The sequence below is a fragment of the Chiloscyllium punctatum genome, chromosome 31, assembly GCF_047496795.1.
Source record: "Chiloscyllium punctatum isolate Juve2018m chromosome 31, sChiPun1.3, whole genome shotgun sequence".
NCBI classification, from domain to species: Eukaryota; Metazoa; Chordata; class Chondrichthyes; order Orectolobiformes; family Hemiscylliidae; genus Chiloscyllium; species Chiloscyllium punctatum.
The window spans coordinates 61,394,873-61,419,256 of record NC_092769.1 but is presented as its reverse complement, the minus strand read 5'-3'; the positions used below and the strand labels follow the sequence as shown (position 1 = coordinate 61,419,256).

The 24,384-nt window shown below is 42.4% G+C and overlaps 13 non-coding genes across 13 annotated transcripts; all 13 read left to right on the top strand.

Annotated features, from left to right (window-relative positions):
• Nucleotides 1-1,045: 1,045 nt before the first annotated feature.
• trnar-acg (transfer RNA arginine (anticodon ACG)) lies at nucleotides 1,046-1,118 on the top strand. The gene has a single exon. It is a non-coding gene; the product is annotated as a tRNA-Arg (tRNA).
• Nucleotides 1,119-2,823: 1,705 nt separating this feature from the next.
• On the top strand, nucleotides 2,824-2,896 carry trnar-acg (transfer RNA arginine (anticodon ACG)). The gene has a single exon. It is a non-coding gene; the product is annotated as a tRNA-Arg (tRNA).
• Nucleotides 2,897-4,601: 1,705 nt separating this feature from the next.
• On the top strand, nucleotides 4,602-4,674 carry trnar-acg (transfer RNA arginine (anticodon ACG)). Its single transcript has one exon. It is a non-coding gene; the product is annotated as a tRNA-Arg (tRNA).
• A 1,705-nt stretch (nucleotides 4,675-6,379) lies between these two features.
• On the top strand, nucleotides 6,380-6,452 carry trnar-acg (transfer RNA arginine (anticodon ACG)). Its single transcript has one exon. It is a non-coding gene; the product is annotated as a tRNA-Arg (tRNA).
• A 1,705-nt stretch (nucleotides 6,453-8,157) lies between these two features.
• Nucleotides 8,158-8,230, top strand: trnar-acg (transfer RNA arginine (anticodon ACG)). The gene has a single exon. It is a non-coding gene; the product is annotated as a tRNA-Arg (tRNA).
• A 1,705-nt stretch (nucleotides 8,231-9,935) lies between these two features.
• Nucleotides 9,936-10,008, top strand: trnar-acg (transfer RNA arginine (anticodon ACG)). The gene has a single exon. It is a non-coding gene; the product is annotated as a tRNA-Arg (tRNA).
• Nucleotides 10,009-11,713: 1,705 nt separating this feature from the next.
• trnar-acg (transfer RNA arginine (anticodon ACG)) lies at nucleotides 11,714-11,786 on the top strand. Its single transcript has one exon. It is a non-coding gene; the product is annotated as a tRNA-Arg (tRNA).
• A 1,705-nt stretch (nucleotides 11,787-13,491) lies between these two features.
• trnar-acg (transfer RNA arginine (anticodon ACG)) lies at nucleotides 13,492-13,564 on the top strand. The gene has a single exon. It is a non-coding gene; the product is annotated as a tRNA-Arg (tRNA).
• Nucleotides 13,565-15,269: 1,705 nt separating this feature from the next.
• trnar-acg (transfer RNA arginine (anticodon ACG)) lies at nucleotides 15,270-15,342 on the top strand. The gene has a single exon. It is a non-coding gene; the product is annotated as a tRNA-Arg (tRNA).
• Nucleotides 15,343-17,047: 1,705 nt separating this feature from the next.
• trnar-acg (transfer RNA arginine (anticodon ACG)) lies at nucleotides 17,048-17,120 on the top strand. Its single transcript has one exon. It is a non-coding gene; the product is annotated as a tRNA-Arg (tRNA).
• A 1,705-nt stretch (nucleotides 17,121-18,825) lies between these two features.
• On the top strand, nucleotides 18,826-18,898 carry trnar-acg (transfer RNA arginine (anticodon ACG)). The gene has a single exon. It is a non-coding gene; the product is annotated as a tRNA-Arg (tRNA).
• Nucleotides 18,899-20,603: 1,705 nt separating this feature from the next.
• On the top strand, nucleotides 20,604-20,676 carry trnar-acg (transfer RNA arginine (anticodon ACG)). Its single transcript has one exon. It is a non-coding gene; the product is annotated as a tRNA-Arg (tRNA).
• A 1,705-nt stretch (nucleotides 20,677-22,381) lies between these two features.
• trnar-acg (transfer RNA arginine (anticodon ACG)) lies at nucleotides 22,382-22,454 on the top strand. The gene has a single exon. It is a non-coding gene; the product is annotated as a tRNA-Arg (tRNA).
• Nucleotides 22,455-24,384: the final 1,930 nt, after the last annotated feature.

The following is a 24,384-nucleotide window of genomic DNA, read 5'->3' as shown; positions in this document are numbered from 1 at the left end:
CTGGAGAATAATGTAATAATGGTCACTGCTTTATATTGGACTCTGGGGAACAATGTTCATTGTCGAGAGTGTGGTGCTGGAAAGGAACAGCATCCGAAGAGCAAGAGAATCGACGTTTCGGGCAAAAGCCGTTCATCAGGAATTACAGGGAATTCCTGTGTTGGGGCCTATTCCTGTGTTGTACTGTTCTCTTTCTTCTATTACCAATAAAGTAAACTTGAATGATCAAAATGATTTCAACCCAGATGTGGTTAATAGGTGAATCTGACTCTGACAGTGCCATGTAAATTTCTGTGGGTTTTGGGAATCAATTCAACTACTCAGCACAGTCTGAAAAGAAATCAAAAGCTTTGAAAAGTAAAGTTCACATCATTTCTAAACTTTCTAATTTTCTCTTCAAATCGGTTTTGTATCCTGGAATAAAATCAGAAATCAAACTGGTTCTGAGGAAACGTCCATAAGACAGAGGAGCAGAAATTATGCCACTCAGCCCATCGATTCTGCTCCGCCAATACGGCCGATAGGTTTTCCAATCCCATTTTCCCGCTTTCTCCCCCTAACCTTTGATTCCCTTGCTCCTCAATAACGTCTCTGTCTCTGTTTTAAATATAATCAATGGCCTGGCTTCCTCCAATGAGAGCCTTCAGGTGGCAATGAATTCCACAGATTCACCACATTCTGGCGAAAGAAGTTTCTCTTTATCTCCGGACCCGAACGTTAAAGTGTGATTTCATTCCACACATGCTGTCAGAGCAATTACCCAGCAATTTCTGACTTGGCTCCTGATTTCCAGCATCCGCAGTTGGCGTTTTTTTTGGTAACCTCGAAGTTTGTAAACTGACTTAGCGAAGACGTGATCTGAATGTGAGGTGTGCTCTTAGTTTTCGGTGAAATTCATCAGCTTTCAAAGTGAACGAGGTCAAGCAGTGAAACTGATGATCTTGCTGAATATTCAGCTTGTCGATTGACGATTGCCACTCATTTCATCATCAAGACCAAAGAATTGCAGAGGGGACTCGTCCTAACAAGTGACTTTTGAGCGTGCGGGCTAGTGGCGCAATGGATAACGCGTCTGACTACGGATCAGAAGATTGTAGGTTCGACTCCTACCTAGCTCGCGTGCGCTTGGAAATCACTTTAGCACACTCCTGTAAATTAACCTCAATGACAACGGAGGCGGATAACAAAAGGGCAATTTTCTCACATTAAACGAAAGAAAGTAATCAAGGAAAGCGGCAAAATAACAGATCAGCCAACAACACAGAATAAAATGAGTTAACATGATGAGCAACGCAATTTTGATTCTGAAGGGTAAATGCCCTTTTCACTGAAAAGACATATTTCAGTCATTCCTGATGAAGGGCTTTTGCCCGAAACGTCGATTTCGCTGCTCGTTTGATGCTGCCTGAACTGCTGTGCTCTTCCAGCACCACTAATCCAGTATTTGGTTTTCAGCATCTGCAGTCATTGTTTTTACCATATTTCAATCTTTACCCAGTTCCCGCCGACATCAAACCACGATGCCATTGGACTGGATTGGACAATGTCAAAAATCACACAACACTAGGTTGTCGTCCAATAGGTTTATCTGAAAGTGCAAGAGTCCAGCGCCCCGCTCCTTCCTCAGGCAGCTAGTGTGAGAGAGTACATCGGACGCAGAATTTACAAGTAAAATATCAGAGTCATACCACTTCTGCGAACGTATTGAACAATCCTAGACAGCAAAATTGTTTTAAATTCTCGTCTGGGAAATGATCCTCAATATTTTACATTGGATTCTGGAGAATAATGTAATAATGGTCACTGCTTTATATTGGACTCTGGGGAACAATGTTCATTGTCGAGAGTGTGGTGCTGGAAAGGAACAGCATCCGAAGAGCAAGAGAATCGACGTTTCGGGCAAAAGCCGTTCATCAGGAATTACAGGGAATTCCTGTGTTGGGGCCTATTCCTGTGTTGTACTGTTCTCTTTCTTCTATTACCAATAAAGTAAACTTGAATGATCAAAATGATTTCAACCCAGATGTGGTTAATAGGTGAATCTGACTCTGACAGTGCCATGTAAATTTCTGTGGGTTTTGGGAATCAATTCAACTACTCAGCACAGTCTGAAAAGAAATCAAAAGCTTTGAAAAGTAAAGTTCACATCATTTCTAAACTTTCTAATTTTCTCTTCAAATCGGTTTTGTATCCTGGAATAAAATCAGAAATCAAACTGGTTCTGAGGAAACGTCCATAAGACAGAGGAGCAGAAATTATGCCACTCAGCCCATCGATTCTGCTCCGCCAATACGGCCGATAGGTTTTCCAATCCCATTTTCCCGCTTTCTCCCCCTAACCTTTGATTCCCTTGCTCCTCAATAACGTCTCTGTCTCTGTTTTAAATATAATCAATGGCCTGGCTTCCTCCAATGAGAGCCTTCAGGTGGCAATGAATTCCACAGATTCACCACATTCTGGCGAAAGAAGTTTCTCTTTATCTCCGGACCCGAACGTTAAAGTGTGATTTCATTCCACACATGTTGTCAGAGCAATTACCCAGCAATTTCTGACTTGGCTCCTGATTTCCAGCATCCGCAGTTGGCGTTTTTTTTGGTAACCTCGAAGTTTGTAAACTGACTTAGCGAAGACGTGATCTGAATGTGAGGTGTGCTCTTAGTTTTCGGTGAAATTCATCAGCTTTCAAAGTGAACGAGGTCAAGCAGTGAAACTGATGATCTTGCTGAATATTCAGCTTGTCGATTGACGATTGCCACTCATTTCATCATCAAGACCAAAGAATTGCAGAGGGGACTCGTCCTAACAAGTGACTTTTGAGCGTGCGGGCTAGTGGCGCAATGGATAACGCGTCTGACTACGGATCAGAAGATTGTAGGTTCGACTCCTACCTAGCTCGCGTGCGCTTGGAAATCACTTTAGCACACTCCTGTAAATTAACCTCAATGACAACGGAGGCGGATAACAAAAGGGCAATTTTCTCACATTAAACGAAAGAAAGTAATCAAGGAAAGCGGCAAAATAACAGATCAGCCAACAACACAGAATAAAATGAGTTAAGATGATGAGCAACGCAATTTTGATTCTGAAGGGTAAATGCCCTTTTCACTGAAAAGACATATTTCAGTCATTCCTGATGAAGGGCTTTTGCCCGAAACGTCGATTTCGCTGCTCGTTTGATGCTGCCTGAACTGCTGTGCTCTTCCAGCACCACTAATCCAGTATTTGGTTTTCAGCATCTGCAGTCATTGTTTTTACCATATTTCAATCTTTACCCAGTTCCCGCCGACATCAAACCACGATGCCATTGGACTGGATTGGACAATGTCAAAAATCACACAACACTAGGTTGTCGTCCAATAGGTTTATCTGAAAGTGCAAGAGTCCAGCGCCCCGCTCCTTCCTCAGGCAGCTAGTGTGAGAGAGTACATCGGACGCAGAATTTACAAGTAAAATATCAGAGTCATACCACTTCTGCGAACGTATTGAACAATCCTAGACAGCAAAATTGTTTTAAATTCTCGTCTGGGAAATGATCCTCAATATTTTACATTGGATTCTGGAGAATAATGTAATAATGGTCACTGCTTTATATTGGACTCTGGGGAACAATGTTCATTGTCGAGAGTGTGGTGCTGGAAAGGAACAGCATCCGAAGAGCAAGAGAATCGACGTTTCGGGCAAAAGCCGTTCATCAGGAATTACAGGGAATTCCTGTGTTGGGGCCTATTCCTGTGTTGTACTGTTCTCTTTCTTCTATTTCCAATAAAGTAAACTTGAATGATCAAAATGATTTCAACCCAGATGTGGTTAATAGGTGAATCTGACTCTGACAGTGCCATGTAAATTTCTGTGGGTTTTGGGAATCAATTCAACTACTCAGCACAGTCTGAAAAGAAATCAAAAGCTTTGAAAAGTAAAGTTCACATCATTTCTAAACTTTCTAATTTTCTCTTCAAATCGGTTTTGTATCCTGGAATAAAATCAGAAATCAAACTGGTTCTGAGGAAACGTCCATAAGACAGAGGAGCAGAAATTATGCCACTCAGCCCATCGATTCTGCTCCGCCAATACGGCCGATAGGTTTTCCAATCCCATTTTCCCGCTTTCTCCCCCTAACCTTTGATTCCCTTGCTCCTCAATAACGTCTCTGTCTCTGTTTTAAATATAATCAATGGCCTGGCTTCCTCCAATGAGAGCCTTCAGGTGGCAATGAATTCCACAGATTCACCACATTCTGGCGAAAGAAGTTTCTCTTTATCTCCGGACCCGAACGTTAAAGTGTGATTTCATTCCACACATGCTGTCAGAGCAATTACCCAGCAATTTCTGACTTGGCTCCTGATTTCCAGCATCCGCAGTTGGCGTTTTTTTTGGTAACCTCGAAGTTTGTAAACTGACTTAGCGAAGACGTGATCTGAATGTGAGGTGTGCTCTTAGTTTTCGGTGAAATTCATCAGCTTTCAAAGTGAACGAGGTCAAGCAGTGAAACTGATGATCTTGCTGAATATTCAGCTTGTCGATTGACGATTGCCACTCATTTCATCATCAAGACCAAAGAATTGCAGAGGGGACTCGTCCTAACAAGTGACTTTTGAGCGTGCGGGCTAGTGGCGCAATGGATAACGCGTCTGACTACGGATCAGAAGATTGTAGGTTCGACTCCTACCTAGCTCGCTTGCGCTTGGAAATCACTTTAGCACACTCCTGTAAATTAACCTCAATGACAACGGAGGCGGATAACAAAAGGGCGATTTTCTCACATTAAACGAAAGAAAGTAATCAAGGAAAGCGGCAAAATAACAGATCAGCCAACAACACAGAATAAAATGAGTTAAGATGATGAGCAACGCAATTTTGATTCTGAAGGGTAAATGCCCTTTTCACTGAAAAGACATATTTCAGTCATTCCTGATGAAGGGCTTTTGCCCGAAACGTCGATTTCGCTGCTCGTTTGATGCTGCCTGAACTGCTGTGCTCTTCCAGCACCACTAATCCAGTATTTGGTTTTCAGCATCTGCAGTCATTGTTTTTACCATATTTCAATCTTTACCCAGTTCCCGCCGACATCAAACCACGATGCCATTGGACTGGATTGGACAATGTCAAAAATCACACAACACTAGGTTGTCGTCCAATAGGTTTATCTGAAAGTGCAAGAGTCCAGCGCCCCGCTCCTTCCTCAGGCAGCTAGTGTGAGAGAGTACATCGGACGCAGAATTTACAAGTAAAATATCAGAGTCATACCACTTCTGCGAACGTATTGAACAATCCTAGACAGCAAAATTGTTTTAAATTCTCGTCTGGGAAATGATCCTCAATATTTTACATTGGATTCTGGAGAATAATGTAATAATGGTCACTGCTTTATATTGGACTCTGGGGAACAATGTTCATTGTCGAGAGTGTGGTGCTGGAAAGGAACAGCATCCGAAGAGCAAGAGAATCGACGTTTCGGGCAAAAGCCGTTCATCAGGAATTACAGGGAATTCCTGTGTTGGGGCCTATTCCTGTGTTGTACTGTTCTCTTTCTTCTATTACCAATAAAGTAAACTTGAATGATCAAAATGATTTCAACCCAGATGTGGTTAATAGGTGAATCTGACTCTGACAGTGCCATGTAAATTTCTGTGGGTTTTGGGAATCAATTCAACTACTCAGCACAGTCTGAAAAGAAATCAAAAGCTTTGAAAAGTAAAGTTCACATCATTTCTAAACTTTCTAATTTTCTCTTCAAATCGGTTTTGTATCCTGGAATAAAATCAGAAATCAAACTGGTTCTGAGGAAACGTCCATAAGACAGAGGAGCAGAAATTATGCCACTCAGCCCATCGATTCTGCTCCGCCAATACGGCCGATAGGTTTTCCAATCCCATTTTCCCGCTTTCTCCCCCTAACCTTTGATTCCCTTGCTCCTCAATAACGTCTCTGTCTCTGTTTTAAATATAATCAATGGCCTGGCTTCCTCCAATGAGAGCCTTCAGGTGGCAATGAATTCCACAGATTCACCACATTCTGGCGAAAGAAGTTTCTCTTTATCTCCGGACCCGAACGTTAAAGTGTGATTTCATTCCACACATGCTGTCAGAGCAATTACCCAGCAATTTCTGACTTGGCTCCTGATTTCCAGCATCCGCAGTTGGCGTTTTTTTTGGTAACCTCGAAGTTTGTAAACTGACTTAGCGAAGACGTGATCTGAATGTGAGGTGTGCTCTTAGTTTTCGGTGAAATTCATCAGCTTTCAAAGTGAACGAGGTCAAGCAGTGAAACTGATGATCTTGCTGAATATTCAGCTTGTCGATTGACGATTGCCACTCATTTCATCATCAAGACCAAAGAATTGCAGAGGGGACTCGTCCTAACAAGTGACTTTTGAGCGTGCGGGCTAGTGGCGCAATGGATAACGCGTCTGACTACGGATCAGAAGATTGTAGGTTCGACTCCTACCTAGCTCGCGTGCGCTTGGAAATCACTTTAGCACACTCCTGTAAATTAACCTCAATGACAACGGAGGCGGATAACAAAAGGGCAATTTTCTCACATTAAACGAAAGAAAGTAATCAAGGAAAGCGGCAAAATAACAGATCAGCCAACAACACAGAATCAAATGAGTTAAGATGATGAGCAACGCAATTTTGATTCTGAAGGGTAAATGCCCTTTTCACTGAAAAGACATATTTCAGTCATTCCTGATGAAGGGCTTTTGCCCGAAACGTCGATTTCGCTGCTCGTTTGATGCTGCCTGAACTGCTGTGCTCTTCCAGCACCACTAATCCAGTATTTGGTTTTCAGCATCTGCAGTCATTGTTTTTACCATATTTCAATCTTTACCCAGTTCCCGCCGACATCAAACCACGATGCCATTGGACTGGATTGGACAATGTCAAAAATCACACAACACTAGGTTGTCGTCCAATAGGTTTATCTGAAAGTGCAAGAGTCCAGCGCCCCGCTCCTTCCTCAGGCAGCTAGTGTGAGAGAGTACATCGGACGCAGAATTTACAAGTAAAATATCAGAGTCATACCACTTCTGCGAACGTATTGAACAATCCTAGACAGCAAAATTGTTTTAAATTCTCGTCTGGGAAATGATCCTCAATATTTTACATTGGATTCTGGAGAATAATGTAATAATGGTCACTGCTTTATATTGGACTCTGGGGAACAATGTTCATTGTCGAGAGTGTGGTGCTGGAAAGGAACAGCATCCGAAGAGCAAGAGAATCGACGTTTCGGGCAAAAGCCGTTCATCAGGAATTACAGGGAATTCCTGTGTTGGGGCCTATTCCTGTGTTGTACTGTTCTCTTTCTTCTATTTCCAATAAAGTAAACTTGAATGATCAAAATGATTTCAACCCAGATGTGGTTAATAGGTGAATCTGACTCTGACAGTGCCATGTAAATTTCTGTGGGTTTTGGGAATCAATTCAACTACTCAGCACAGTCTGAAAAGAAATCAAAAGCTTTGAAAAGTAAAGTTCACATCATTTCTAAACTTTCTAATTTTCTCTTCAAATCGGTTTTGTATCCTGGAATAAAATCAGAAATCAAACTGGTTCTGAGGAAACGTCCATAAGACAGAGGAGCAGAAATTATGCCACTCAGCCCATCGATTCTGCTCCGCCAATACGGCCGATAGGTTTTCCAATCCCATTTTCCCGCTTTCTCCCCCTAACCTTTGATTCCCTTGCTCCTCAATAACGTCTCTGTCTCTGTTTTAAATATAATCAATGGCCTGGCTTCCTCCAATGAGAGCCTTCAGGTGGCAATGAATTCCACAGATTCACCACATTCTGGCGAAAGAAGTTTCTCTTTATCTCCGGACCCGAACGTTAAAGTGTGATTTCATTCCACACATGCTGTCAGAGCAATTACCCAGCAATTTCTGACTTGGCTCCTGATTTCCAGCATCCGCAGTTGGCGTTTTTTTTGGTAACCTCGAAGTTTGTAAACTGACTTAGCGAAGACGTGATCTGAATGTGAGGTGTGCTCTTAGTTTTCGGTGAAATTCATCAGCTTTCAAAGTGAACGAGGTCAAGCAGTGAAACTGATGATCTTGCTGAATATTCAGCTTGTCGATTGACGATTGCCACTCATTTCATCATCAAGACCAAAGAATTGCAGAGGGGACTCGTCCTAACAAGTGACTTTTGAGCGTGCGGGCTAGTGGCGCAATGGATAACGCGTCTGACTACGGATCAGAAGATTGTAGGTTCGACTCCTACCTAGCTCGCTTGCGCTTGGAAATCACTTTAGCACACTCCTGTAAATTAACCTCAATGACAACGGAGGCGGATAACAAAAGGGCGATTTTCTCACATTAAACGAAAGAAAGTAATCAAGGAAAGCGGCAAAATAACAGATCAGCCAACAACACAGAATAAAATGAGTTAAGATGATGAGCAACGCAATTTTGATTCTGAAGGGTAAATGCCCTTTTCACTGAAAAGACATATTTCAGTCATTCCTGATGAAGGGCTTTTGCCCGAAACGTCGATTTCGCTGCTCGTTTGATGCTGCCTGAACTGCTGTGCTCTTCCAGCACCACTAATCCAGTATTTGGTTTTCAGCATCTGCAGTCATTGTTTTTACCATATTTCAATCTTTACCCAGTTCCCGCCGACATCAAACCACGATGCCATTGGACTGGATTGGACAATGTCAAAAATCACACAACACTAGGTTGTCGTCCAATAGGTTTATCTGAAAGTGCAAGAGTCCAGCGCCCCGCTCCTTCCTCAGGCAGCTAGTGTGAGAGAGTACATCGGACGCAGAATTTACAAGTAAAATATCAGAGTCATACCACTTCTGCGAACGTATTGAACAATCCTAGACAGCAAAATTGTTTTAAATTCTCGTCTGGGAAATGATCCTCAATATTTTACATTGGATTCTGGAGAATAATGTAATAATGGTCACTGCTTTATATTGGACTCTGGGGAACAATGTTCATTGTCGAGAGTGTGGTGCTGGAAAGGAACAGCATCCGAAGAGCAAGAGAATCGACGTTTCGGGCAAAAGCCGTTCATCAGGAATTACAGGGAATTCCTGTGTTGGGGCCTATTCCTGTGTTGTACTGTTCTCTTTCTTCTATTACCAATAAAGTAAACTTGAATGATCAAAATGATTTCAACCCAGATGTGGTTAATAGGTGAATCTGACTCTGACAGTGCCATGTAAATTTCTGTGGGTTTTGGGAATCAATTCAACTACTCAGCACAGTCTGAAAAGAAATCAAAAGCTTTGAAAAGTAAAGTTCACATCATTTCTAAACTTTCTAATTTTCTCTTCAAATCGGTTTTGTATCCTGGAATAAAATCAGAAATCAAACTGGTTCTGAGGAAACGTCCATAAGACAGAGGAGCAGAAATTATGCCACTCAGCCCATCGATTCTGCTCCGCCAATACGGCCGATAGGTTTTCCAATCCCATTTTCCCGCTTTCTCCCCCTAACCTTTGATTCCCTTGCTCCTCAATAACGTCTCTGTCTCTGTTTTAAATATAATCAATGGCCTGGCTTCCTCCAATGAGAGCCTTCAGGTGGCAATGAATTCCACAGATTCACCACATTCTGGCGAAAGAAGTTTCTCTTTATCTCCGGACCCGAACGTTAAAGTGTGATTTCATTCCACACATGCTGTCAGAGCAATTACCCAGCAATTTCTGACTTGGCTCCTGATTTCCAGCATCCGCAGTTGGCGTTTTTTTTGGTAACCTCGAAGTTTGTAAACTGACTTAGCGAAGACGTGATCTGAATGTGAGGTGTGCTCTTAGTTTTCGGTGAAATTCATCAGCTTTCAAAGTGAACGAGGTCAAGCAGTGAAACTGATGATCTTGCTGAATATTCAGCTTGTCGATTGACGATTGCCACTCATTTCATCATCAAGACCAAAGAATTGCAGAGGGGACTCGTCCTAACAAGTGACTTTTGAGCGTGCGGGCTAGTGGCGCAATGGATAACGCGTCTGACTACGGATCAGAAGATTGTAGGTTCGACTCCTACCTAGCTCGCGTGCGCTTGGAAATCACTTTAGCACACTCCTGTAAATTAACCTCAATGACAACGGAGGCGGATAACAAAAGGGCAATTTTCTCACATTAAACGAAAGAAAGTAATCAAGGAAAGCGGCAAAATAACAGATCAGCCAACAACACAGAATCAAATGAGTTAAGATGATGAGCAACGCAATTTTGATTCTGAAGGGTAAATGCCCTTTTCACTGAAAAGACATATTTCAGTCATTCCTGATGAAGGGCTTTTGCCCGAAACGTCGATTTCGCTGCTCGTTTGATGCTGCCTGAACTGCTGTGCTCTTCCAGCACCACTAATCCAGTATTTGGTTTTCAGCATCTGCAGTCATTGTTTTTACCATATTTCAATCTTTACCCAGTTCCCGCCGACATCAAACCACGATGCCATTGGACTGGATTGGACAATGTCAAAAATCACACAACACTAGGTTGTCGTCCAATAGGTTTATCTGAAAGTGCAAGAGTCCAGCGCCCCGCTCCTTCCTCAGGCAGCTAGTGTGAGAGAGTACATCGGACGCAGAATTTACAAGTAAAATATCAGAGTCATACCACTTCTGCGAACGTATTGAACAATCCTAGACAGCAAAATTGTTTTAAATTCTCGTCTGGGAAATGATCCTCAATATTTTACATTGGATTCTGGAGAATAATGTAATAATGGTCACTGCTTTATATTGGACTCTGGGGAACAATGTTCATTGTCGAGAGTGTGGTGCTGGAAAGGAACAGCATCCGAAGAGCAAGAGAATCGACGTTTCGGGCAAAAGCCGTTCATCAGGAATTACAGGGAATTCCTGTGTTGGGGCCTATTCCTGTGTTGTACTGTTCTCTTTCTTCTATTACCAATAAAGTAAACTTGAATGATCAAAATGATTTCAACCCAGATGTGGTTAATAGGTGAATCTGACTCTGACAGTGCCATGTAAATTTCTGTGGGTTTTGGGAATCAATTCAACTACTCAGCACAGTCTGAAAAGAAATCAAAAGCTTTGAAAAGTAAAGTTCACATCATTTCTAAACTTTCTAATTTTCTCTTCAAATCGGTTTTGTATCCTGGAATAAAATCAGAAATCAAACTGGTTCTGAGGAAACGTCCATAAGACAGAGGAGCAGAAATTATGCCACTCAGCCCATCGATTCTGCTCCGCCAATACGGCCGATAGGTTTTCCAATCCCATTTTCCCGCTTTCTCCCCCTAACCTTTGATTCCCTTGCTCCTCAATAACGTCTCTGTCTCTGTTTTAAATATAATCAATGGCCTGGCTTCCTCCAATGAGAGCCTTCAGGTGGCAATGAATTCCACAGATTCACCACATTCTGGCGAAAGAAGTTTCTCTTTATCTCCGGACCCGAACGTTAAAGTGTGATTTCATTCCACACATGCTGTCAGACCAATTACCCAGCAATTTCTGACTTGGCTCCTGATTTCCAGCATCCGCAGTTGGCGTTTTTTTTGGTAACCTCGAAGTTTGTAAACTGACTTAGCGAAGACGTGATCTGAATGTGAGGTGTGCTCTTAGTTTTCGGTGAAATTCATCAGCTTTCAAAGTGAACGAGGTCAAGCAGTGAAACTGATGATCTTGCTGAATATTCAGCTTGTCGATTGACGATTGCCACTCATTTCATCATCAAGACCAAAGAATTGCAGAGGGGACTCGTCCTAACAAGTGACTTTTGAGCGTGCGGGCTAGTGGCGCAATGGATAACGCGTCTGACTACGGATCAGAAGATTGTAGGTTCGACTCCTACCTAGCTCGCGTGCGCTTGGAAATCACTTTAGCACACTCCTGTAAATTAACCTCAATGACAACGGAGGCGGATAACAAAAGGGCAATTTTCTCACATTAAACGAAAGAAAGTAATCAAGGAAAGCGGCAAAATAACAGATCAGCCAACAACACAGAATAAAATGAGTTAACATGATGAGCAACGCAATTTTGATTCTGAAGGGTAAATGCCCTTTTCACTGAAAAGACATATTTCAGTCATTCCTGATGAAGGGCTTTTGCCCGAAACGTCGATTTCGCTGCTCGTTTGATGCTGCCTGAACTGCTGTGCTCTTCCAGCACCACTAATCCAGTATTTGGTTTTCAGCATCTGCAGTCATTGTTTTTACCATATTTCAATCTTTACCCAGTTCCCGCCGACATCAAACCACGATGCCATTGGACTGGATTGGACAATGTCAAAAATCACACAACACTAGGTTGTCGTCCAATAGGTTTATCTGAAAGTGCAAGAGTCCAGCGCCCCGCTCCTTCCTCAGGCAGCTAGTGTGAGAGAGTACATCGGACGCAGAATTTACAAGTAAAATATCAGAGTCATACCACTTCTGCGAACGTATTGAACAATCCTAGACAGCAAAATTGTTTTAAATTCTCGTCTGGGAAATGATCCTCAATATTTTACATTGGATTCTGGAGAATAATGTAATAATGGTCACTGCTTTATATTGGACTCTGGGGAACAATGTTCATTGTCGAGAGTGTGGTGCTGGAAAGGAACAGCATCCGAAGAGCAAGAGAATCGACGTTTCGGGCAAAAGCCGTTCATCAGGAATTACAGGGAATTCCTGTGTTGGGGCCTATTCCTGTGTTGTACTGTTCTCTTTCTTCTATTACCAATAAAGTAAACTTGAATGATCAAAATGATTTCAACCCAGATGTGGTTAATAGGTGAATCTGACTCTGACAGTGCCATGTAAATTTCTGTGGGTTTTGGGAATCAATTCAACTACTCAGCACAGTCTGAAAAGAAATCAAAAGCTTTGAAAAGTAAAGTTCACATCATTTCTAAACTTTCTAATTTTCTCTTCAAATCGGTTTTGTATCCTGGAATAAAATCAGAAATCAAACTGGTTCTGAGGAAACGTCCATAAGACAGAGGAGCAGAAATTATGCCACTCAGCCCATCGATTCTGCTCCGCCAATACGGCCGATAGGTTTTCCAATCCCATTTTCCCGCTTTCTCCCCCTAACCTTTGATTCCCTTGCTCCTCAATAACGTCTCTGTCTCTGTTTTAAATATAATCAATGGCCTGGCTTCCTCCAATGAGAGCCTTCAGGTGGCAATGAATTCCACAGATTCACCACATTCTGGCGAAAGAAGTTTCTCTTTATCTCCGGACCCGAACGTTAAAGTGTGATTTCATTCCACACATGTTGTCAGAGCAATTACCCAGCAATTTCTGACTTGGCTCCTGATTTCCAGCATCCGCAGTTGGCGTTTTTTTTGGTAACCTCGAAGTTTGTAAACTGACTTAGCGAAGACGTGATCTGAATGTGAGGTGTGCTCTTAGTTTTCGGTGAAATTCATCAGCTTTCAAAGTGAACGAGGTCAAGCAGTGAAACTGATGATCTTGCTGAATATTCAGCTTGTCGATTGACGATTGCCACTCATTTCATCATCAAGACCAAAGAATTGCAGAGGGGACTCGTCCTAACAAGTGACTTTTGAGCGTGCGGGCTAGTGGCGCAATGGATAACGCGTCTGACTACGGATCAGAAGATTGTAGGTTCGACTCCTACCTAGCTCGCGTGCGCTTGGAAATCACTTTAGCACACTCCTGTAAATTAACCTCAATGACAACGGAGGCGGATAACAAAAGGGCAATTTTCTCACATTAAACGAAAGAAAGTAATCAAGGAAAGCGGCAAAATAACAGATCAGCCAACAACACAGAATAAAATGAGTTAAGATGATGAGCAACGCAATTTTGATTCTGAAGGGTAAATGCCCTTTTCACTGAAAAGACATATTTCAGTCATTCCTGATGAAGGGCTTTTGCCCGAAACGTCGATTTCGCTGCTCGTTTGATGCTGCCTGAACTGCTGTGCTCTTCCAGCACCACTAATCCAGTATTTGGTTTTCAGCATCTGCAGTCATTGTTTTTACCATATTTCAATCTTTACCCAGTTCCCGCCGACATCAAACCACGATGCCATTGGACTGGATTGGACAATGTCAAAAATCACACAACACTAGGTTGTCGTCCAATAGGTTTATCTGAAAGTGCAAGAGTCCAGCGCCCCGCTCCTTCCTCAGGCAGCTAGTGTGAGAGAGTACATCGGACGCAGAATTTACAAGTAAAATATCAGAGTCATACCACTTCTGCGAACGTATTGAACAATCCTAGACAGCAAAATTGTTTTAAATTCTCGTCTGGGAAATGATCCTCAATATTTTACATTGGATTCTGGAGAATAATGTAATAATGGTCACTGCTTTATATTGGACTCTGGGGAACAATGTTCATTGTCGAGAGTGTGGTGCTGGAAAGGAACAGCATCCGAAGAGCAAGAGAATCGACGTTTCGGGCAAAAGCCGTTCATCAGGAATTACAGGGAATTCCTGTGTTGGGGCCTATTCCTGTGTTGTACTGTTCTCTTTCTTCTATTTCCAATAAAGTAAACTTGAATGATCAAAATGATTTCAACCCAGATGTGGTTAATAGGTGAATCTGACTCTGACAGTGCCATGTAAATTTCTGTGGGTTTTGGGAATCAATTCAACTACTCAGCACAGTCTGAAAAGAAATCAAAAGCTTTGAAAAGTAAAGTTCACATCATTTCTAAACTTTCTAATTTTCTCTTCAAATCGGTTTTGTATCCTGGAATAAAATCAGAAATCAAACTGGTTCTGAGGAAACGTCCATAAGACAGAGGAGCAGAAATTATGCCACTCAGCCCATCGATTCTGCTCCGCCAATACGGCCGATAGGTTTTCCAATCCCATTTTCCCGCTTTCTCCCCCTAACCTTTGATTCCCTTGCTCCTCAATAACGTCTCTGTCTCTGTTTTAAATATAATCAATGGCCTGGCTTCCTCCAATGAGAGCCTTCAGGTGGCAATGAATTCCACAGATTCACCACATTCTGGCGAAAGAAGTTTCTCTTTATCTCCGGACCCGAACGTTAAAGTGTGATTTCATTCCACACATGCTGTCAGAGCAATTACCCAGCAATTTCTGACTTGGCTCCTGATTTCCAGCATCCGCAGTTGGCGTTTTTTTTGGTAACCTCGAAGTTTGTAAACTGACTTAGCGAAGACGTGATCTGAATGTGAGGTGTGCTCTTAGTTTTCGGTGAAATTCATCAGCTTTCAAAGTGAACGAGGTCAAGCAGTGAAACTGATGATCTTGCTGAATATTCAGCTTGTCGATTGACGATTGCCACTCATTTCATCATCAAGACCAAAGAATTGCAGAGGGGACTCGTCCTAACAAGTGACTTTTGAGCGTGCGGGCTAGTGGCGCAATGGATAACGCGTCTGACTACGGATCAGAAGATTGTAGGTTCGACTCCTACCTAGCTCGCTTGCGCTTGGAAATCACTTTAGCACACTCCTGTAAATTAACCTCAATGACAACGGAGGCGGATAACAAAAGGGCGATTTTCTCACATTAAACGAAAGAAAGTAATCAAGGAAAGCGGCAAAATAACAGATCAGCCAACAACACAGAATAAAATGAGTTAAGATGATGAGCAACGCAATTTTGATTCTGAAGGGTAAATGCCCTTTTCACTGAAAAGACATATTTCAGTCATTCCTGATGAAGGGCTTTTGCCCGAAACGTCGATTTCGCTGCTCGTTTGATGCTGCCTGAACTGCTGTGCTCTTCCAGCACCACTAATCCAGTATTTGGTTTTCAGCATCTGCAGTCATTGTTTTTACCATATTTCAATCTTTACCCAGTTCCCGCCGACATCAAACCACGATGCCATTGGACTGGATTGGACAATGTCAAAAATCACACAACACTAGGTTGTCGTCCAATAGGTTTATCTGAAAGTGCAAGAGTCCAGCGCCCCGCTCCTTCCTCAGGCAGCTAGTGTGAGAGAGTACATCGGACGCAGAATTTACAAGTAAAATATCAGAGTCATACCACTTCTGCGAACGTATTGAACAATCCTAGACAGCAAAATTGTTTTAAATTCTCGTCTGGGAAATGATCCTCAATATTTTACATTGGATTCTGGAGAATAATGTAATAATGGTCACTGCTTTATATTGGACTCTGGGGAACAATGTTCATTGTCGAGAGTGTGGTGCTGGAAAGGAACAGCATCCGAAGAGCAAGAGAATCGACGTTTCGGGCAAAAGCCGTTCATCAGGAATTACAGGGAATTCCTGTGTTGGGGCCTATTCCTGTGTTGTACTGTTCTCTTTCTTCTATTACCAATAAAGTAAACTTGAATGATCAAAATGATTTCAACCCAGATGTGGTTAATAGGTGAATCTGACTCTGACAGTGCCATGTAAATTTCTGTGGGTTTTGGGAATCAATTCAACTACTCAGCACAGTCTGAAAAGAAATCAAAAGCTTTGAAAAGTAAAGTTCACATCATTTCTAAACTTTCTAATTTTCTCTTCAAATCGGTTTTGTATCCTGGAATAAAATCAGAAATCAAACTGGTTCTGAGGAAACGTCCATAAGACAGAGGAGCAGAAATTATGCCACTCAGCCCATCGATTCTGCTCCGCCAATACGGCCGATAGGTTTTCCAATCCCATTTTCCCGCTTTCTCCCCCTAACCTTTGATTCCCTTGCTCCTCAATAACGTCTCTGTCTCTGTTTTAAATATAATCAATGGCCTGGCTTCCTCCAATGAGAGCCTTCAGGTGGCAATGAATTCCACAGATTCACCACATTCTGGCGAAAGAAGTTTCTCTTTATCTCCGGACCCGAACGTTAAAGTGTGATTTCATTCCACACATGCTGTCAGAGCAATTACCCAGCAATTTCTGACTTGGCTCCTGATTTCCAGCATCCGCAGTTGGCGTTTTTTTTGGTAACCTCGAAGTTTGTAAACTGACTTAGCGAAGACGTGATCTGAATGTGAGGTGTGCTCTTAGTTTTCGGTGAAATTCATCAGCTTTCAAAGTGAACGAGGTCAAGCAGTGAAACTGATGATCTTGCTGAATATTCAGCTTGTCGATTGACGATTGCCACTCATTTCATCATCAAGACCAAAGAATTGCAGAGGGGACTCGTCCTAACAAGTGACTTTTGAGCGTGCGGGCTAGTGGCGCAATGGATAACGCGTCTGACTACGGATCAGAAGATTGTAGGTTCGACTCCTACCTAGCTCGCGTGCGCTTGGAAATCACTTTAGCACACTCCTGTAAATTAACCTCAATGACAACGGAGGCGGATAACAAAAGGGCAATTTTCTCACATTAAACGAAAGAAAGTAATCAAGGAAAGCGGCAAAATAACAGATCAGCCAACAACACAGAATCAAATGAGTTAAGATGATGAGCAACGCAATTTTGATTCTGAAGGGTAAATGCCCTTTTCACTGAAAAGACATATTTCAGTCATTCCTGATGAAGGGCTTTTGCCCGAAACGTCGATTTCGCTGCTCGTTTGATGCTGCCTGAACTGCTGTGCTCTTCCAGCACCACTAATCCAGTATTTGGTTTTCAGCATCTGCAGTCATTGTTTTTACCATATTTCAATCTTTACCCAGTTCCCGCCGACATCAAACCACGATGCCATTGGACTGGATTGGACAATGTCAAAAATCACACAACACTAGGTTGTCGTCCAATAGGTTTATCTGAAAGTGCAAGAGTCCAGCGCCCCGCTCCTTCCTCAGGCAGCTAGTGTGAGAGAGTACATCGGACGCAGAATTTACAAGTAAAATATCAGAGTCATACCACTTCTGCGAACGTATTGAACAATCCTAGACAGCAAAATTGTTTTAAATTCTCGTCTGGGAAATGATCCTCAATATTTTACATTGGATTCTGGAGAATAATGTAATAATGGTCACTGCTTTATATTGGACTCTGGGGAACAATGTTCATTGTCGAGAGTGTGGTGCTGGAAAGGAACAGCATCCGAAGAGCAAGAGAATCGACGTTTCGGGCAAAAGCCGTTCATCAGGAATTACAGGGAATTCCTGTGTTGGGGCCTATTCCTGTGTTGTACTGTTCTCTTTCTTCTATTACCAATAAAGTAAACTTGAATGATCAAAATGATTTCAACCCAGATGTGGTTAATAGGTGAATCTGACTCTGACAGTGCCATGTAAATTTCTGTGGGTTTTGGGAATCAATTCAACTACTCAGCACAGTCTGAAAAGAAATCAAAAGCTTTGAAAAGTAAAGTTCACATCATTTCTAAACTTTCTAATTTTCTCTTCAAATCGGTTTTGTATCCTGGAATAAAATCAGAAATCAAACTGGTTCTGAGGAAACGTCCATAAGACAGAGGAGCAGAAATTATGCCACTCAGCCCATCGATTCTGCTCCGCCAATACGGCCGATAGGTTTTCCAATCCCATTTTCCCGCTTTCTCCCCCTAACCTTTGATTCCCTTGCTCCTCAATAACGTCTCTGTCTCTGTTTTAAATATAATCAATGGCCTGGCTTCCTCCAATGAGAGCCTTCAGGTGGCAATGAATTCCACAGATTCACCACATTCTGGCGAAAGAAGTTTCTCTTTATCTCCGGACCCGAACGTTAAAGTGTGATTTCATTCCACACATGCTGTCAGAGCAATTACCCAGCAATTTCTGACTTGGCTCCTGATTTCCAGCATCCGCAGTTGGCGTTTTTTTTGGTAACCTCGAAGTTTGTAAACTGACTTAGCGAAGACGTGATCTGAATGTGAGGTGTGCTCTTAGTTTTCGGTGAAATTCATCAGCTTTCAAAGTGAACGAGGTCAAGCAGTGAAACTGATGATCTTGCTGAATATTCAGCTTGTCGATTGACGATTGCCACTCATTTCATCATCAAGACCAAAGAATTGCAGAGGGGACTCGTCCTAACAAGTGACTTTTGAGCGTGCGGGCTAGTGGCGCAATGGATAACGCGTCTGACTACGGATCAGAAGATTGTAGGTTCGACTCCTACCTAGCTCGCGTGCGCTTGGAAATCACTTTAGCACACTCCTGTAAATTAACCTCAATGACAACGGAGGCGGATAACAAAAGGGCAATTTTCTCACATTAAACGAAAGAAAGTAATCAAGGAAAGCGGCAAAATAACAGATCAGCCAACAACACAGAATAAAATGAGTTAAGATGATGAGCAACGCAATTTTGATTCTGAAGGGTAAATGCCCTTTTCACTGAAAAGACATATTTCAGTCATTCCTGATGAAGGGCTTTTGCCCGAAACGTCGATTTCGCTGCTCGTTTGATGCTGCCTGAACTGCTGTGCTCTTCCAGCACCACTAATCCAGTATTTGGTTTTCAGCATCTGCAGTCATTGTTTTTACCATATTTCAATCTTTACCCAGTTCCCGCCGACATCAAACCACGATGCCATTGGACTGGATTGGACAATGTCAAAAATCACACAACACTAGGTTGTCGTCCAATAGGTTTATCTGAAAGTGCAAGAGTCCAGCGCCCCGCTCCTTCCTCAGGCAGCTAGTGTGAGAGAGTACATCGGACGCAGAATTTACAAGTAAAATATCAGAGTCATACCACTTCTGCGAACGTATTGAACAATCCTAGACAGCAAAATTGTTTTAAATTCTCGTCTGGGAAATGATCCTCAATATTTTACATTGGATTCTGGAGAATAATGTAATAATGGTCACTGCTTTATATTGGACTCTGGGGAACAATGTTCATTGTCGAGAGTGTGGTGCTGGAAAGGAACAGCATCCGAAGAGCAAGAGAATCGACGTTTCGGGCAAAAGCCGTTCATCAGGAATTACAGGGAATTCCTGTGTTGGGGCCTATTCCTGTGTTGTACTGTTCTCTTTCTTCTATTACCAATAAAGTAAACTTGAATGATCAAAATGATTTCAACCCAGATGTGGTTAATAGGTGAATCTGACTCTGACAGTGCCATGTAAATTTCTGTGGGTTTTGGGAATCAATTCAACTACTCAGCACAGTCTGAAAAGAAATCAAAAGCTTTGAAAAGTAAAGTTCACATCATTTCTAAACTTTCTAATTTTCTCTTCAAATCGGTTTTGTATCCTGGAATAAAATCAGAAATCAAACTGGTTCTGAGGAAACGTCCATAAGACAGAGGAGCAGAAATTATGCCACTCAGCCCATCGATTCTGCTCCGCCAATACGGCCGATAGGTTTTCCAATCCCATTTTCCCGCTTTCTCCCCCTAACCTTTGATTCCCTTGCTCCTCAATAACGTCTCTGTCTCTGTTTTAAATATAATCAATGGCCTGGCTTCCTCCAATGAGAGCCTTCAGGTGGCAATGAATTCCACAGATTCACCACATTCTGGCGAAAGAAGTTTCTCTTTATCTCCGGACCCGAACGTTAAAGTGTGATTTCATTCCACACATGCTGTCAGACCAATTACCCAGCAATTTCTGACTTGGCTCCTGATTTCCAGCATCCGCAGTTGGCGTTTTTTTTGGTAACCTCGAAGTTTGTAAACTGACTTAGCGAAGACGTGATCTGAATGTGAGGTGTGCTCTTAGTTTTCGGTGAAATTCATCAGCTTTCAAAGTGAACGAGGTCAAGCAGTGAAACTGATGATCTTGCTGAATATTCAGCTTGTCGATTGACGATTGCCACTCATTTCATCATCAAGACCAAAGAATTGCAGAGGGGACTCGTCCTAACAAGTGACTTTTGAGCGTGCGGGCTAGTGGCGCAATGGATAACGCGTCTGACTACGGATCAGAAGATTGTAGGTTCGACTCCTACCTAGCTCGCTTGCGCTTGGAAATCACTTTAGCACACTCCTGTAAACTAACCTCAATGACAACGGAGGCGGATAACAAAAGGGCGATTTTCTCACATTAAACGAAAGAAAGTAATCAAGGAAAGCGGCAAAATAACAGATCAGCCAACAACACAGAATAAAATGAGTTAAGATGATGAGCAACGCAATTTTGATTCTGAAGGGTAAATGCCCTTTTCACTGAAAAGACATATTTCAGTCATTCCTGATGAAGGGCTTTTGCCCGAAACGTCGATTTCGCTGCTCGTTTGATGCTGCCTGAACTGCTGTGCTCTTCCAGCACCACTAATCCAGTATTTGGTTTTCAGCATCTGCAGTCATTGTTTTTACCATATTTCAATCTTTACCCAGTTCCCGCCGACATCAAACCACGATGCCATTGGACTGGATTGGACAATGTCAAAAATCACACAACACTAGGTTGTCGTCCAACAGGTTTATCTGAAAGTGCAAGAGTCCAGCGCCCCGCTCCTTCCTCAGGCAGCTAGTGTGAGAGAGTACATCGGACGCAGAATTTACAAGTAAAATATCAGAGTCATACAACTTCTGCGAACGTATTGAACAATCCTAGACAGCAAAATTGTTTTAAATTCTCGTCTGGGAAATGATCCTCAATATTTTACATTGGATTCTGGAGAATAATGTAATAATGGTCACTGCTTTATATTGGACTCTGGGGAACAATGTTCATTGTCGAGAGTGTGGTGCTGGAAAGGAACAGCATCCGAAGAGCAAGAGAATCGACGTTTCGGGCAAAAGCCGTTCATCAGGAATTACAGGGAATTCCTGTGTTGGGGCCTATTCCTGTGTTGTACTGTTCTCTTTCTTCTATTACCAATAAAGTAAACTTGAATGATCAAAATGGTTTCAACCCAGATGTGGTTAATAGGTGAATCTGACTCTGACAGTGCCATGTAAATTTCTGTGGGTTTTGGGAATCAATTCAACTACTCAGCACAGTCTGAAAAGAAATCAAAAGCTTTGAAAAGTAAAGTTCACATCATTTCTAAACTTTCTAATTTTCTCTTCAAATCGGTTTTGTATCCTGGAATAAAATCAGAAATCAAACTCGTTCTGAGGAGACGTCCATAAGACAGAGGAGCAGAAATTATGCCACTCAGCCCATCGATTCTGCTCCGCCAATACGGCCGATAGGTTTTCCAATCCCATTTTCCCGCTTTCTCCCCCTAACCTTTGATTCCCTTGCTCCTCAATAACGTCTCTGTCTCTGTTTTAAATATAATCAATGGCCTGGCTTCCTCCAATGAGAGCCTTCAGGTGGCAATGAATTCCACAGATTCACCACATTCTGGCGAAAGAAGTTTCTCTTTATCTCCGGACCCGAACGTTAAAGTGTGATTTCATTCCACACATGCTGTCAGAGCAATTACCCAGCAATTTCTGACTTGGCTCCTGATTTCCAGCATCCGCAGTTGGCGTTTTTTTTGGTAACCTCGAAGTTTGTAAACTGACTTAGCGAAGACGTGATCTGAATGTGAGGTGTGCTCTTAGTTTTCGGTGAAATTCATCAGCTTTCAAAGTGAACGAGGTCAAGCAGTGAAACTGATGATCTTGCTGAATATTCAGCTTGTCGATTGACGATTGCCACTCATTTCATCATCAAGACCAAAGAATTGCAGAGGGGACTCGTCCTAACAAGTGACTTTTGAGCGTGCGGGCTAGTGGCGCAATGGATAACGCGTCTGACTACGGATCAGAAGATTGTAGGTTCGACTCCTACCTATCTCGCGTGTGCTTGGAAATCGCTTAAGCACACTCCTGTAAATTAACCTCAATGACAACGGAGGCGGATAACAAAAGGGCAATTTTCTCACATTAAACGAAAGAAAGTAATCAAGGAAAGCGGCAAAATAACAGATCAGCCAACAACACAGAATAAAATGAGTTAAGATGATGAGCAACGCAATTTTGATTCTGAAGGGTAAATGCCCTTTTCACTGAAAAGACATATTTCAGTCATTCCTGATGAAGGGCTTTTGCCCGAAACGTCGATTTCGCTGCTCGTTTGATGCTGCCTGAACTGCTGTGCTCTTCCAGCACCACTAATCCAGTATTTGGTTTTCAGCATCTGCAGTCATTGTTTTTACCATATTTCAATCTTTACCCAGTTCCCGCCGACATCAAACCACGATGCCATTGGACTGGATTGGACAATGTCAAAAATCACACAACACTAGGTTGTCGTCCAACAGGTTTACCTGAAAGTGCAAGAGTCCAGCGCCCCGCTCCTTCCTCAGGCAGCTAGTGTGAGAGAGTACATCGGACGCAGAATTTACAAGTAAAATATCAGAGTCATACAACTTCTGCGAACGCATTGAACAATCCTAGACAGCAAAATTGTTTTAAATTCTCGTCTGGGAAATGATCCTCAATATTTTACATTGGATTCTGGAGAATAATGTAATAATGGTCACTGCTTTATATTGGACTCTGGGGAACAATGTTCATTGTCGAGAGTGTGGTGCTGGAAAGGAACAGCATCCGAAGAGCAAGAGAATCGACGTTTCGGGCAAAAGCCGTTCATCAGGAATTACAGGGAATTCCTGTGTTGGGGCCTATTCCTGTGTTGTACTGTTCTCTTTCTTCTATTACCAATAAAGTAAACTTGAATGATCAAAATGATTTCAACCCAGATGTGGTTAATAGGTGAATCTGACTCTGACAGTGCCATGTAAATTTCTGTGGGTTTTGGGAATCAATTCAACTACTCAGCACAGTCTGAAAAGAAATCAAAAGCTTTGAAAAGTAAAGTTCACATCATTTCTAAACTTTCTAATTTTCTCTTCAAATCGGTTTTGTATCCTGGAATAAAATCAGAAATCAAACTGGTTCTGAGGAAACGTCCATAAAACAGAGGAGCAGAAATTATGCCACTCAGCCCATCGATTCTGCTCCGCCAATACGGCCGATAGGTTTTCCAATCCCATTTTCCCGCTTTCTCCCCCTAACCTTTGATTCCCTTGCTCCTCAATAACGTCTCTGTCTCTGTTTTAAATATAATCAATGGCCTGGCTTCCTCCAATGAGAGCCTTCAGGTGGCAATGAATTCCACAGATTCACCACATTCTGGCGAAAGAAGTTTCTCTTTATCTCCGGACCCGAACGTTAAAGTGTGATTTCATTCCACACATGCTGTCAGACCAATTACCCAGCAATTTCTGACTTGGCTCCTGATTTCCAGCATCCGCAGTTGGCGTTTTTTTTGGTAACCTCGAAGTTTGTAAACTGACTTAGCGAAGACGTGATCTGAATGTGAGGTGTGCTCTTAGTTTTCGGTGAAATTCATCAGCTTTCAAAGTGAACGAGGTCAAGCAGTGAAACTGATGATCTTGCTGAATATTCAGCTTGTCGATTGACGATTGCCACTCATTTCATCATCAAGACCAAAGAATTGCAGAGGGGACTCGTCCTAACAAGTGACTTTTGAGCGTGCGGGCTAGTGGCGCAATGGATAACGCGTCTGACTACGGATCAGAAGATTGTAAGTTCGACTCCTACCGAGCTCGCGTGCGCTTGGAAATCACTTTAGCACACTCCTGTAAATTAACCTCAATGACAACGGAGGCGGATAACAAAAGGGCAATTTTCTCACATTAAACGAAAGAAAGTAATCAAGGAAAGCGGCAAAATAACAGATCAGCCAACAACACAGAATAAA